This window comes from Falco peregrinus, chromosome 17 (assembly GCF_023634155.1).
Source record: "Falco peregrinus isolate bFalPer1 chromosome 17, bFalPer1.pri, whole genome shotgun sequence".
Taxonomy (NCBI): Eukaryota; Metazoa; Chordata; class Aves; order Falconiformes; family Falconidae; genus Falco; species Falco peregrinus.
Window position 1 is genome coordinate 1 of NC_073737.1, and position 14,080 is coordinate 14,080.

Below are 14,080 nucleotides of genomic sequence, written 5' to 3' on the forward strand. Positions count from 1 at the left end.
GTCCCTGATCCTTTTGACAGTCCACTGGGTCTCCAGAGATTTCTTTACGATCTAAAGAACCATAGTCCCGTGGGTCCTGCCAGGGTGACAGCCCATGATTTCTCAGGAGCCTTCTTTATCCAAGAGTAGTGAATCCAGGCTGGTTATTCTCTTATCTTGACGGCAGTGAAGGTTGCCAGCAGCACCTGATAGGGTCCTTCCCACTTTTCTTCCAAAGGTTTCCTTGAAAATGTCTTTATATACACATAGTCACCAGATTTAAAGGAATGGACTGGTTGATCCAGCCCTCTGGCCCTTGTTCCCAATACTTGTTTATTTATAACTTTTAATTCTCCCTGGAGGGTCTTCACATATTCACACAAATATCCCTCCCGTAACTGCCTTAAATCTTCTCTGGCAAATTGTAACTGGTATGGTCTCCCATATAATACTTCAAAAGGGTTCAAATTCTCCTTTGTTCTCGTATTCTTAATAACTGTGGCCAAGTTAGATTTGTCTCTTGTCCTCTTTTCACTATCTGTTGTTTAATTAAATGGTTTATTTTTCCACTTGCTTGAGGCCTGTAAGGGGTGTGTAATTGCCAATCTATTCCCAATACCGTACTCACTCGTATTATTTTGGCACAAAAATGTGAGCCTCTATCAGAAGAGATTGTTGCCGGAACCCCAAAGTGGGGGATAATTTCATTTAACAATCCCTTCGTTACCTCTCTTGTTTTATTTGTTCAACAAGGGAAAGTTTCTGGCCAACCTGAAAACGTATCAGTCATAACGAATAAATATCGGTACCCCCCCTTTTCTTGGGAGTTCGGAAAAATCAACTTGCCACTGTTGTCCTGGATAATTTCCTCTACTAATGTTCCCTGGTTTTATTCTGTTTGCTACATGGGGATTAATACATTGTTTTATTACAGTATATAAGTTCCGCCCTATCAATTTCTGATTTAGACTTTTATATAACATACCAGCTCCCCAATGAGTCTTATTATGTTCTGCTAGGGCTGTGGTCCATATTAAATTGGGTGGTACCACTATATGGCCATCTGCCAAATAAGCCCACTTATTTAATTTTATTTTACCATTCATGTCCTGAATTAGCTTTAGGTCTCCTTTAGAATAGTTTGACTCCTCATCTGTACTTAGAGTTTGGATTTTACTGTCTGGTATTAAGGATAGTTCCTCCTTTCCTACTTTCTCTGCTGCTCATCTAGCCTCATGGTCGGCCAGCTGGTTTCCAATCTCCAAATCAGTGCCTCAATGGGCCATCTTACGTTCTTCCTTCCTGGATGACCCTCTTATAACAGAGGGGGCCATTCCTCACATCAAGGTCTGGCATGGCGCATGTTCCCACCACTCAACGCCTACTGGGTTGCAGCCAACAGCGGAGCTCAAGATTCTTCTTGGTGGCAAACACAGAGGCCAACCCAGTCTTGCCCTTGACTATGGTAGGAGGCACCCGACCAACTTTATTCCTTGTACTTCGTTGTCAATGCAGAGTTTCATCTGCACATCCCATAACAAGTCACTGTCATGGCAAAACACACAGATTTACATTAGTAGAACGACTACAGAGTGTATTTTATTTCAGTTTTTATGCCAATACCCCCCACAGCCTTGCTGACCAAGGGATATTGTTTTACCTGAACTAGGCAGGCCTTCCCTTATCATTTTTACTGTAACAGGTAAAGCATTTTTTTTGCCTTACCTGGAATTTATTTCCAGATATACCTGGTTAAAGATTTCTTTTACTTCAGGGAGGTCCTCTTTTCCACTTTTCTGTTGAATTAAAGATAAGCTCAAGATTTCAATCACTTGATCATTTTAAACTTTTGGTTTCATTTCTCCTTTATTAAATGTCTACATGTTCTAATAAATCTCATCCCAACAAAGATTTTGGTGAATTTGGCATTCTTGTTTGTTTTCTTAGTTTGTACTTTAAAGGTTTCAGGATGTTTTCCTGGTGGCCAGCAGCTCCCACAGCTGTAACAAATTCTTTTCACTGAAGTTTAACATCAAATAAGTTGTTTTTGTATTCACTAAAAATTCCACCTCTTTTCTCTACATCACGATTATCTAGTAACAATCAACTTGAACCTTTATCTAGTTCTATTAGATCATCCTGATAAGTCTTTCACAACCAACTTTCAAACGTCTACATTTCCCCATCAAAGATCCACCTTTATTCTCCTGAGACCCATTGTCTGCCCTAAAAGGGGCCGCTACCTATCCTGTTGTGCTGCAAGGGGTAACATTGTCAGGTCCTTCTGCTCAATTGCAAGCAACAGCATCCCCCTCCTCCTTACCATCAGGATTCGGGGCAGGAGATGCTCTTCCTGCTCTGCAGGCTACACAAGCCTGCCTCTGCTACAGCACTTCTGTTGTAACTCTTTCTGACCCTGAATGCAAATCTGCTCCTTGTTGCTTTAAGTCTGCGTTCTTACATACCATGCCTTCGCAGGCAAACAGCAAACACCCTGCCATGCGTCCCGCAGGACTCAGCCGCACCTTCGAGGGGGTACGGGGGTTTGTACAAACTCATCCCAATAATTTAACACTTTCACAAGGTCTTTGATTCTCCACATACACACCCCGCTTCAGATCTTATATACATTAGTACAAGTTTTTTTTATCTTACAACGTATTTCATTCTGGTTGCTCCACAGAAGGAACCACAACCTGAGCTTTTTTTTTTTTCTTTTTTTAAACATACAAAAATTTCAACAAGAACATCTTTCTAGTTTAGGTCTCAGTTTTTCCCTATCCTCTTCTAGAGCCATAATCAAAGATCTGGCGGTGTTAATCCCGCACTCCTTCTGTCACACAAACACATCTGCACACATTACTTCATCCCACTTTTGTTCTCTACAAAGAAACAGCATAAGTTGTAAAATTGTGTTGTAATATAAGACCTCCTCCGAGTGGCCATCTTTCACCATCACCTAATGTATACAAAGGCCACCAATTCTGACAATATTTTTAAAATATCTTTTTGTTCAGATTTCCACTGGGAATTCCGCCAAATTCTTTCCAATGCTTCAAAATACATCCCAGGGGTGTTTTGTTATTTATTGCTTGGCTCTGTCTGCCCCCCATCTTCCTAATAAGTCTGATATATTTGTCTATAATGTATTAGTTATTACTGAAGGTACCATACTTATCTCAGAACATACACCACAGTTCAAGACCTCTATTTAGCCTTATTTCTTGGTCTCTTCCCCCCCCCCCGGAGGAGATAATATATCTTAGACACTTGCCACCCTTTTTTTGAGTATACAGACAGCACTTACGACACTAAGGGCAGAGGCTAATTCGTGCTTTTTGCAAATTATGTTAGCTCTAATGTTTTGTCCAGTCTCCTGTTGGAAGACGGGTTCGCCGGAGTCAAGAAGACGCTCGATATGAGTTATGCATCTTGCTCAACTTTATTAGTTTCTAACACTACTTACATAGAACCGATACACATGCATATTCTTAAAGCAGAAATATAACTGGTTAGTAGTCTCTAAACACGCGTGGTTCTCGCACCCCTAATTATCATGACTAAAATAAGCATTCTATCCATGTAGCTAATTGTGTTGCTTTGCTTCAGCCTTGTAGTTTGTTACTCCCTATATTCCCATACCGGTCCCTATCTTTTTTGGCCCTGCACCTGCTTTCCCAGCAGCTGTAGCTTGTTACAGCCACGGCCTGTTGGCACAACATAATTACTCAGTCTCAGGATTCAAGAATAGCTCAAGGCTACCTTTCTTATCTTCAGCACAGCAACTTCAGTACAATTCTGATTACAGGCCTGTTCTAATACCAGGCCTGGACTGTGCAGATCTTCAGAGATTCTAAAGCCATGCTTCTGCAGCCATTCTTCTACAGTCTCCCGCTCTAATTTCTAATGATGCATTCCAACACTTCATAAATCTATTTTTCAATTACTCCATCCCTCTCTGGCCGGCCCCTCGCGGGGAACACAGACACATAGATTGGGACTCCCCACTCACTTCGCAGTGACACCGCGTCTCTCACACACATCACACTCTCCGGGCAGCCCTCAGTCACACAGGCAGTATGTTACACGGTACCCTGCACTTACATACAACTCTAGGAACACTGACAGTTTGCGTTATCACACAAAGTACACATTTCAATAAACAGTTGCCAAAAAACAGATTCTAATTTTTTCTGGCCTTAAGCAGAGTGTTAAGTTTTCAGCTATTTGCCTAGAATTACCAGAATATTTTTTTTCCAACACACATTTCTTAACTCCAATTTTGAACTTGTAACGAGACAACACATAGAACAAACAAGACACAGAGCGCTATTTCAGTTGTTACATTCTAGGAATTCCCCAAATCTGAAGACAACCTAAAGGAAGTTTTTAGCTTCCCAAATCTTAAGACAATCAAATAGGGCTATTACCCTTTTCAGAAGGCGTCCCTTCTTCTAACCCTGCAAGAGAGCATCCCATCTTTTGTCTTATGGGGTAAAACCAAATCTTAAGATAATCAAATATTCAAAACTAAGAATAAATATAAATACCTTTTATGCTGTGCAGAAGTCCTTGTCCACCTGTGCGAGAAGCTGAGGGGTAGGGGAGTCTTGCCGACAGAAGATGCAGTCGGGGGCCCTGAGGGTCCCCAGGCCCCTGGATTCCAGCACTGGTGGAGAGTTCTCCTGGCTGGCTCGCCAAATTGATGCCAAAACAGCACAGAGTAACTGCTCAGAGACGAATTTTGTCTTTTAGCAGCAACCCCCACCATATACTCAATAATTCTTTACACTACATGCACTTTAAAACATATAGAGGTTTACACTCACCCCTCAGATGCTCAAGACAATAACCACATGTCAACTTTCATAATATACCTAATACAGAAATGTTCTCACGTTTCCAGCATAAAATGAGTATAATAATTATTATCAGTAACCCTATAATTATTAATCCTATATACACAGATTGACTTCGAGTCATCAAACATGTCAGTCTTCCGACCAAACCAGAATCAGGGTTCCAATATTATCTTAATACCGGAACGAATGCCAGAACAGAATCAGATGTATACCTGCGGTGCTAGCTACCCGGCATACGCCATCCTGCATAAGCATACAATGATTTTATGTCTTACGGACAGCTTTACAGAGGGACCGGTCCCAGAACAGAAATATCCGAAACAGTACTGTTTAAAATATAATATTAATACAATATTTTAATATAATATTTGAATAAAGATAGTACCTTTGCTCCGTAAGATGGAGTCCTTGTCTGCTCCTGCGGTGATCGAGATGAGATGAGGAGCCCCTCCGGGAAAATCCCCGGGGGTACCCTAGGGAGTGCCCGCTCAATGGGTCCCACAGCCGAGCAGAGGAGGTCCCATCTGGGTCACCAAATTGATTTAAAGAATCAGTCACCAATATTCGAGTGAGCAATTATTCGGCAGCGCTGGATGCATGGGGGATCACTCCACCAAAGTCATGCACCCCGAGGGGATTTCTCAGTCCCCTCTTTAGCAACTCATACCTATTCATTACAATTCCAGGAACTCACTCACATATCTCCCTAAACTAGTGACCATGATTTAAGTCCTTGTCTTTGCCACGCTGTATAAACAACAGGAACTTGGGACCAGATAGCCTTTTTAAAGATGACAAATCCAAGGACTTGGCAATTAGTACATCCCTCATGTTAGCAATAAGGGCCCTTGGACGTTTCCCAACTTTTAGATAAACATAAGTACATCATCCGATAGATAAGTGGTACATCATTTATCATTCAATATTTTGAAGTACTTAATTTTGTCAGTACTATTTGATGACTGTTAGTCTGCTACTTGGAGTGAGGAGTGGGGTGCTGGCTGAAACAGCCACAATGCCCAAAGCCTTTCCAGCACATCTCTGCCTCCAGGCACCAGCAAACCCAGGAGCAAGGTCCCAGTACACAAGCTGAGAGCCCCAGCACGGCCTGCAGGAATCTCACAGCCTGTAGTTCAGGTATTCAAGCGTTCTAGGAAGCTTCAGCACACCCAGGTGACGTTCTATAACCATGAGCGTAAGAGAAGGTATGTGTATCCACCATCCTGCCTTTCAAGGTGGAAGGCATCCTTGCAACCTTCCCTTACAAAGCAGCACGTGGACTCCCAGGGCAACCAGGCCACAAAGAAGAAACCTTCCCAATTGCCTTAAACAAGCCACCACCCTTTCCTCTGTCCTATGGACAGAAAAAAGTACTTCCCCCCCTGGCCCACCCCACCCACCCCCCCCATGCCAGAAGCAACACATAAGACAGAGCAAGGATGACACTGAAGGTCACAACTTTGCACTCATCTAATTACAGCTCTGCCAGGGTCCAGGCAGCAAGCTGTTTGATCTCACAGGGACTCAGCTTTTCTACCCGCCAGGCAAGTCCAGCAATACTTCCTTGGGAAAAGGCAAAGTCACAAGGGCCAGCAAACAGCTCCCATCAACAGTGCTGTGAATACTATGGCGAGGCTTCTCTCTCCTCTCTCTAATGCCTGAGCAGCCCGGTATTTTGAGCAGCATACAGAATAAGCTTTCTTAGTAGAAAATGATACCAAGTTAGTCTGGTAAAAGATAGGCACAACAAGCATTACTGAGAAACCTTGTTACCTGTACCCTTACAGCATTCTGGCTAGACCAACAGATCTTGAAAAAACACCTGTAGCAGTCCTGAAAGGCAGGGAAACCAGCATCTCAGCTTTGTGGATAGAACCCAGATGCAGATGATATTGCACAGGACAATTAAGGTAGTAGTTGATTATGCACCAGCTTTTCTCCAGCAACTGCTTACCAGCAGGGTCTTGTCCCATACGAGACACAAGGTGTCAAGCTCCACATTTGCTGCGGGCTGACGTGCCCAGCACATCTGCAGCCGGGTCACAGCTGCCTGCCTCTCTCACCCACCCAAAACCCTTGCAGAGGGAAATGGAAGGGCACTGAGCATCCAGCTGGTACCTTCAGCCCTCGGCACATTCTGTCACTAAAGAAAAAAAGAACAAGGCATGGAAAATTATGCCCTGGCACCAGGACCTTCTTCCTAGAGGCATCCATCAGCTGAACTGCTGAGAAACAAGGACCTACAGTTTCCCTTTAGCACAGCCTCAAGGCAGATGCCTTCTTGTAACCCTCCTCCCTGGCTGCCACTGCCACCTTTTTAATTAGGTGCTAATTTCTCCCAGACAGGCTCACAATAACTTGCTGGGCTGCACACCAGAAGATGGTTTGAGTTTCATTTCCCTACGACTAGAAGACAGAAATTTCCAACCCTCTTTGGAAACTTTTTCTTTCCTGGCTGGTCTCCCCAGCACTGAGAACTCCTTTTGTTACTGAAATCTCGGAATGAAGAACTTATCAACACCAATGTGATGTAGATAACAGACACTTCTTTATTAATGGCCAGGTGCATGAGTGAGTCCTCTCACGATCAATGCACACCAACTTTCAGAATCAGACACCATATGTAGAACTTATTCATGCATATTCATTAAGTATTCATGCATAATCATAATGTTTCCTGAAAATCATTAACATATTCTCCTCCCATATCCGATTCTGTGCAGTAAAGGTTAGAAAGGTCTAGAAATGGGTCTGGGGTACAATTTGGGTAGGTGGTATATGAGTCGGTGGTCGCGATCTCCCCCTGCCGGAATTACCTTTTACTAAAGTTTACAGTTTCTTGGCAGGTAACTACAAGCTGTTCCAGTTGACTCTCCCCAGTTCCCATTAATCCTATATTCTGACATTTCAATACACTTTCTACATACAGAAGACTAGTCAAATACAAAGAAACCTTTCAAACCCTGAATTTGTTACCTAAGTTTTAAACAATGATTCTAGCCCATTCTTCTGGCCTTGGTACAGGGCTGTACTAAGGATTTCATAGCAGCTTTTACTGTGCAACTATAAGTTTCATTAAAATATTTCTTATCCCTCTATATTTCTAATAAAAAATGATTTTATAAAATCAAATAAAGTCAATCAATCTTAACTTATTAGCAAATCTGTAACATTTTTACAAATGATAGCTCGTGAAAGAAACATCTGGGATTAACAGCCCTCCCTGGTAGTTAAATGCTTGCCCTTTGCAATACTTTTTAGAGAAATCAGCAGTGCCATGGTGGAATTTTTAAAAAGTGTACGATTGCAGCAATGCAGACTTAATAATTCAACAAATTACTCCTCTGGTTGCCGCTTTAAAATATGGTTGTTTTTGCTGAGGTCTTAAAAATACTCTCAATTTAACAAGTGCCTTTACACCCAGAAGAGGAACTCGGTTTAGTTGCAGAAAATCTACTATTCAAAGTCAAGGACATCTAATTCGGGCACTAAGTGATGGAACCTGGACAGCTCATTTATCATTAGATGGTAAGGTGAAAGAAATTACTTTAGGCATGCCAACAATGTGCCTGATTTTGAAGAAATCACCATTTAGAGGACCCTTAGAAAGTTTAAAATTAAAACAAACCAAGAGGTCTGACACAGATGATGATACTTGGAATGAACCCTCAACAGGAGTAAAAATTGGCTGGGCACTTGAATCATTTTTGAATCCTATAGCCTCATATAGAAACAGAGCATGGCTTTATCAGTTAACAGGTCAGGTAGAAGAGTTAGCAAATGTCACCAAGAAAGGGTTTAACGAATTGAACGTACAGTTACAGGTGACTTCCAAGATGACTTTACAAAATAGAATGGCATTAGATATGCTCCTACTTGAAGAGCATGGGGTATGTGGATATCTCAAGGATAGACTGGACCACTGTTGCATTCACATTCCAAATGTCACTCGAGATGTGGAACATGATCTGGACCTATTAGGTAAAATTGAAAAGGAAACAGAATCAATTTGAGAAGATATGTCAGAAGACTGGCTGGGGAAAATTTTTAGCAAACTGGGATGGAATTTGAGCTCTTGGATACAGTCCATAATCAAAACTGTGTTTCTGTTACTAATCGTCTTTCTGATGATCATGCTAGTATATGCATGTTTGAAGAAACATTTTACCAATAGAACTGCAGTCAATTGCATGATCATGAGAGAAGTATCAACTATTCCACCAAGACATAGTCCGCCACCAAAATATGTTGAAACAAATGTTATGTAAATAATGTGAAAGTATTGAAATAATAATTTTCAACACTTTCAAAGGGGGGAAATGCTATAGCTTTGCTAATAAGTTAGAATTAATTGACTTTATTTGATTTTATAAAATCATTTTAATAGAAATATAGAGGGATAAGAAATACATTTTAATGAAACTTTTAGTTGCACAGTAAAAGCTGCTATGAAATCCTTTGTACAGTCCTGTAACAAGGCCAGAAGAATGGGCTAGAATCATTGTTTAAAGCTTAGGTAAAAAGTTGGGTTTTACAGGTTTTTTTGTATTTGACTAGTCTTCTGTACGTAGAAAGTGTATTGAAATGTCAGAATATAGAATTAATTGGAAGTGGGGAGAGTCGACTGGAACAGCTTGTAGTTACCTGCCAAGAAACCGTGAACTTTAGTAAAAGGTAATTCCGGCAGGGGGAGATCGCGGCCACCGACTCATATACCACCTACCCAAATTGTACCCCAGACCCGTTTCTAGACTTTTCCAACCTTTACTACGCAGAATCGGATATGGCAGAATTGGAAATGTTACTGATTTTCGGGAAATATTATGATTATGCATGAATATTTAATGAATATGTATGAATAAGTGTTGGAGGAAAATGCCAGATCACTGCTGCTGTAGGCTGTACACCTCAGCTTTGTCCCCTGTATAGCCCAAACCAGGACTGCAAGCACAGTCAGCTGATAGATGCTAGACAATAAAAGTTTAATATTAATAAGATTATGCCTGACAGTTCAAAGGAGCTTTTTAGAACAGGAGACCCTGACCTTTAGAAGGCTGAAACGATGGAGGTTGTCTATTGTGATTACTCAGAACTGGGAGTATGGAACCTGAAGCAATCATCCTTGAAAGAAGAAGCAAAATAGCGAGGTGATCAAGATACGGAACAACCTGTGAAGCCGACTGTCAGGATAGGAACTGAGAGAAGATTTATTGTGGAATCAAGAGATTATGTAATGTTTAGGTAGATACTATAAATATGTGACTGAAAATCTTGTAAGCTTGTCACTGTCTGCGGAGGTGACCCAACACTGCTGGACCGATTAAAACGTGCAAACCTAGAGTAACCCATAACAGTTCGAGTCTCTTCTTTTACAGTAAGTTTTGTATATGGAGTATGATTTTGAAGCTTGGTGTGCGTTGATCGTGAGAGGACTCGCTCACGCACCCGGCCGTCAATAAAGAAGTGTCTGTTTACCTACCTCACATTGGTGTCGGTAAGTTCTTCATGCCGAGATTTCGGTGACAAACCTAACTCCCCCAACCCGCGTGTGCAATAGCGTGACTGGCAAACTAAGGGCGGCGCATGCGCAGACTGGGCCTGACGCCACGGGGCGTGGTTTCCACTGGCGCATGCGCATCACAAAATCGCCGCTTACGCATGCGCATTGTGGTTTCTGGCAAAACTAAGGGCAGCACATGCGTAGAATTGGCTTGATGCCGCGGGGCGGGTTTTGTGGCTACGTATGCGTATTATGACATCCGCTTTCACGCATGCGTAGTAGTGTTTCTGACAGAACTAAGGGCAGCGCATGCGTAGAAGTGGCTCGACTGCAACGACCTGGGTTCGCGTCACGCCGTCGGTAGAATCTTTCCCGCGCGGAGGACACGCGTTCGAGCCCCGTGGTCTGATACCAATTTTTGGTCGCCAGATGGCAGCAGCGCTCCACCAACCCTATGCTGAGCACTGGGCGGGATCTCAGCCCACTTTGCTACCACTGGACCCCGGGAATGCTCGCTGCGGCTGCAGGGTTCATATTGCTCTGCCCTTTTCCCACTCGCAGCCCGGGCATTAATACTTATTGCCTCCGTATGCAAAAGCACTCACGTGGCTCAAGCTGTTAAATCCTTTCCGTATGATGCATTCCGGTTTGCTGTGGGAAATAGGGATGCGTTTGCTCTGTTTGCATTTGGAAGCGCGTTAGTAACAGCAATTTTAAATATATATTTGTTTAAATAGAAGAGATTTTGCAGGAGTGCACTTTTGGAGTAGGAAAAAGCGAGAGGTGGGAATGTGTGGCTTAGGAAAAGCTCATACAAGGTTTTCCCCTGCACAAGTAAGCCATTATGATCTGTTGCATGATTTAAGCTATTGAGTTCATAGCGGTTCCCTGTGATGGGAAAGTGAGGTGTTACCAGAGTGAAGGGGTGCGGAGTACACGGCAGGGCTGGAAAGTGGGACAAGGGAGCAAGGTCTTTCCTCTGCCTGCCTGCCTGCCTGCCTCCCTCCCTTCCCTCCACACCCCGGCAACGGGACTGGGAGGCTGTGACACCGAGCGGCAGCTGCTCTTGGCCAGCAGCTTCGCCTCGGTACCGAGCCCCGCCCAGGTGTTACATATCTGCTATTAGTTAGAATTAGCAACCACATTTGATTATATTAGAAACACATTTTATCTTATAGAGTTATTTTAATAGGAATATAAAATTATAAGAAACATTTGAGTGGAGCTTTGTATTTGCACAACAACTGACAGTTACTATGAAATCCTTTGTACAGCCCTGTACCAAGGCCAAAAGAATAGGTCAGAATCACCTAGCAGGAATGATTAGAACTTAGATAACAGACTTAAGATTAAAGATGATTGGATACAGTATTTACATAGGAGAATGCATTGAGACATCAAAATGTAGAATTAATGGGAACTGGGGAAGAGTAGACTGGAACAACCTGTAGATACCTGCCAAGAAAGTAAAAGGTAATTCTGGCAGGGGGAGATCGCAACCACTGACTCATGTACTACCTACCCAAATAGTACCCCATACCCATTTCTAGATCTTTCTAATCTTTACTGTGCAGAATCAGATATGGGAGGAGAGTATGTTGATGATTTTCAGGAAATATTATGTTTATGCATGAATACTTAATGAATATGTATGAATAAGTTCTATATATGGAGTATGATTTTGAAGCTTGGTGCGCATTGATCGTGAGAGGACTCACTCACACACCTGGCCGTCAATAAAGAAGTGTCTGTTTACCTACCTCACATTGGTGTCGGTAAGTTCTTCATGCCGAGATTTCGGTAACACCTTAGTCTTTTGGGGGATTTGGGGGAGTTGTTTTAGGATGGGGGGGGGGGGGGTTGTGGTAGGGTCATTTTTGGATGCAGCTTATTTTCATGGATGCATACGTGGGACAACTGTTGTTTATTATATTGAGGGTTTCCTTACCCTGCTCGCTCACCCTCTCAGTTAATTTCTCAATACCTTTTCTGTGATACATTTTTGTATTTCCTACAGCAGCAGTTAGTTCCCTCCCAGTAGACTTAATTCCTTCTTCTTCCCATTTTTATGTCCACTAAAATACTCTGCATAGAACAGTTATTGTCAACATCAGTATGTGATTATGGCTTTCCCCATGATTGCCTGTGAGGAAGAGGAGAAATTCCTATCTTTTAGCACCTATGAAAATGAGTTGCTCGTTGTCTATCTTTTTTAAACAAAAACTTGAAAATCCAACCAACATGCTTTGGCAAAATTTGGACTGCTTTATTTATATAGATCCAGGCCTGTGTAGAAAGAGACAGAGAAAGGGAAGACTGCAATGGGCCACACGGCAGCAAGGAAAGAATTAAAAAGGAGGGTCAGGGAGCCAGAGAGAGAGCGATGGAGAAATGCTGGGAAAAAACTGCAACAGCCTGCAGGGTAGAGAGGGAGCGATTAAAGACTCGGGACAGGGAGCAGGACAGAGAACACAGAAACAGCAATGGGCCACAGGGCAAAGAGCGGTGAATTAAAACACCGGGACTGGGAGCCATCTACAGAGAGCCATTGGGGAGTGAACACCTACAGACAGGAGTGTACAGAGCAGAGAAGAAAAAAAAAGGGAGGCTGAAAAACAGACTTTACCTACAGAAATAAACAAAAGAGACCCTGTCAAAAAGAATTCTAACAAAATCCCAGAAAATATTCAGAATCCAGAAAGCTTAAAAAGATGGAAACTGTACCATACTGTGACTGAGACTGCCCAAGAAATGTACCCTTGAGGACAAGGGGTCCTAAAGAACTCAGACAGCTCAAAAGCTGTAATTGGCTGAAGGAACGGCAGGGCGCAGACTACAGAAGCCCGGGAGCAGAAAGCGCTCCCTCCGGAGAAGCTGTGGCTCACGTACCCCAAGCCCCGGCCACCACCATTTCAGCGGCCCCTGGGTAAGGGGCAGGGCCCGCCACCAGGAGGCATAAAGGCGGCTGGGGGGAGCGGCAGGGGCTTTGCTCATCTGCCTCCAGTTTAAGGCATGCAAAGTGCTGAACAGAGACAGTGACCCTCGCTGGAAATAATACCTGCTCTTTTACTGCAACTGCATTTATCCTGTCAGCTATGTAACCAGGTAGGCAACAAAACTTAATTTTTCTGGGGCACAGACAGAAAAAGATAGATGTCCTATTAAGCTATGTAAGAAAGTAGCTCATTAAATGCGGTAACAATATTATCTTAAAAAAGGATGTACTTTAATTTCCTATTAAAAAAACAAACAAACTAAATTTCTACTGGGTTACACTTAATTTCTAGCAAAACTGTGCATACTACCTAACTTGGCACAGCAAGTTTTCAGTCATCTCAGGCTGCTCAGAAAGAGGCATCTAGCAAAAACAGGATAAAAACTACAGCCTCTAAAAACTCCGGATACTGGAGAGATTGAGCTAATGAATGTGAGCAGGCTGTAGGGGTTTTCTTCCGTCACTTAAGCTGCCTCTTGGACAACACAAGTGGCATAAATCAAACAGACCCTCATGGAAAATCCTTTTGATGCAACAACCTGCCGGAAAGTCGAGCGCAGGCAGAGGAGACGTCGTACTGGCAGGCCGCACTGATGTGGCGGAGGGATCACAACAGCAATTCTCGACTGCCCTACACCGGGGTACTCGGCGCACCCACCGCGGTCCCACAGCACCGCCGCCCACCCCGGCCCCTGCCGCCGCGCCGCCGCAGGCCCCGCCCCGCCGGCGTACGCGTGATGACGT

General features: G+C 43.1%; 1 long non-coding RNA gene across 1 annotated transcript; it reads right to left on the reverse strand.

Annotated features, from left to right (window-relative positions):
• Positions 1–1,321: 1,321 nt before the first annotated feature.
• LOC129785808 (uncharacterized) lies at positions 1,322–5,697 on the reverse strand. Its single transcript, XR_008750058.1, has 3 exons — positions 5,227–5,697; positions 4,530–4,706; positions 1,322–1,524 (listed from the first exon to the last, which is right to left on the reverse strand). It is a non-coding gene; the product is annotated as an uncharacterized LOC129785808 (long non-coding RNA).
• Positions 5,698–14,080: the final 8,383 nt, after the last annotated feature.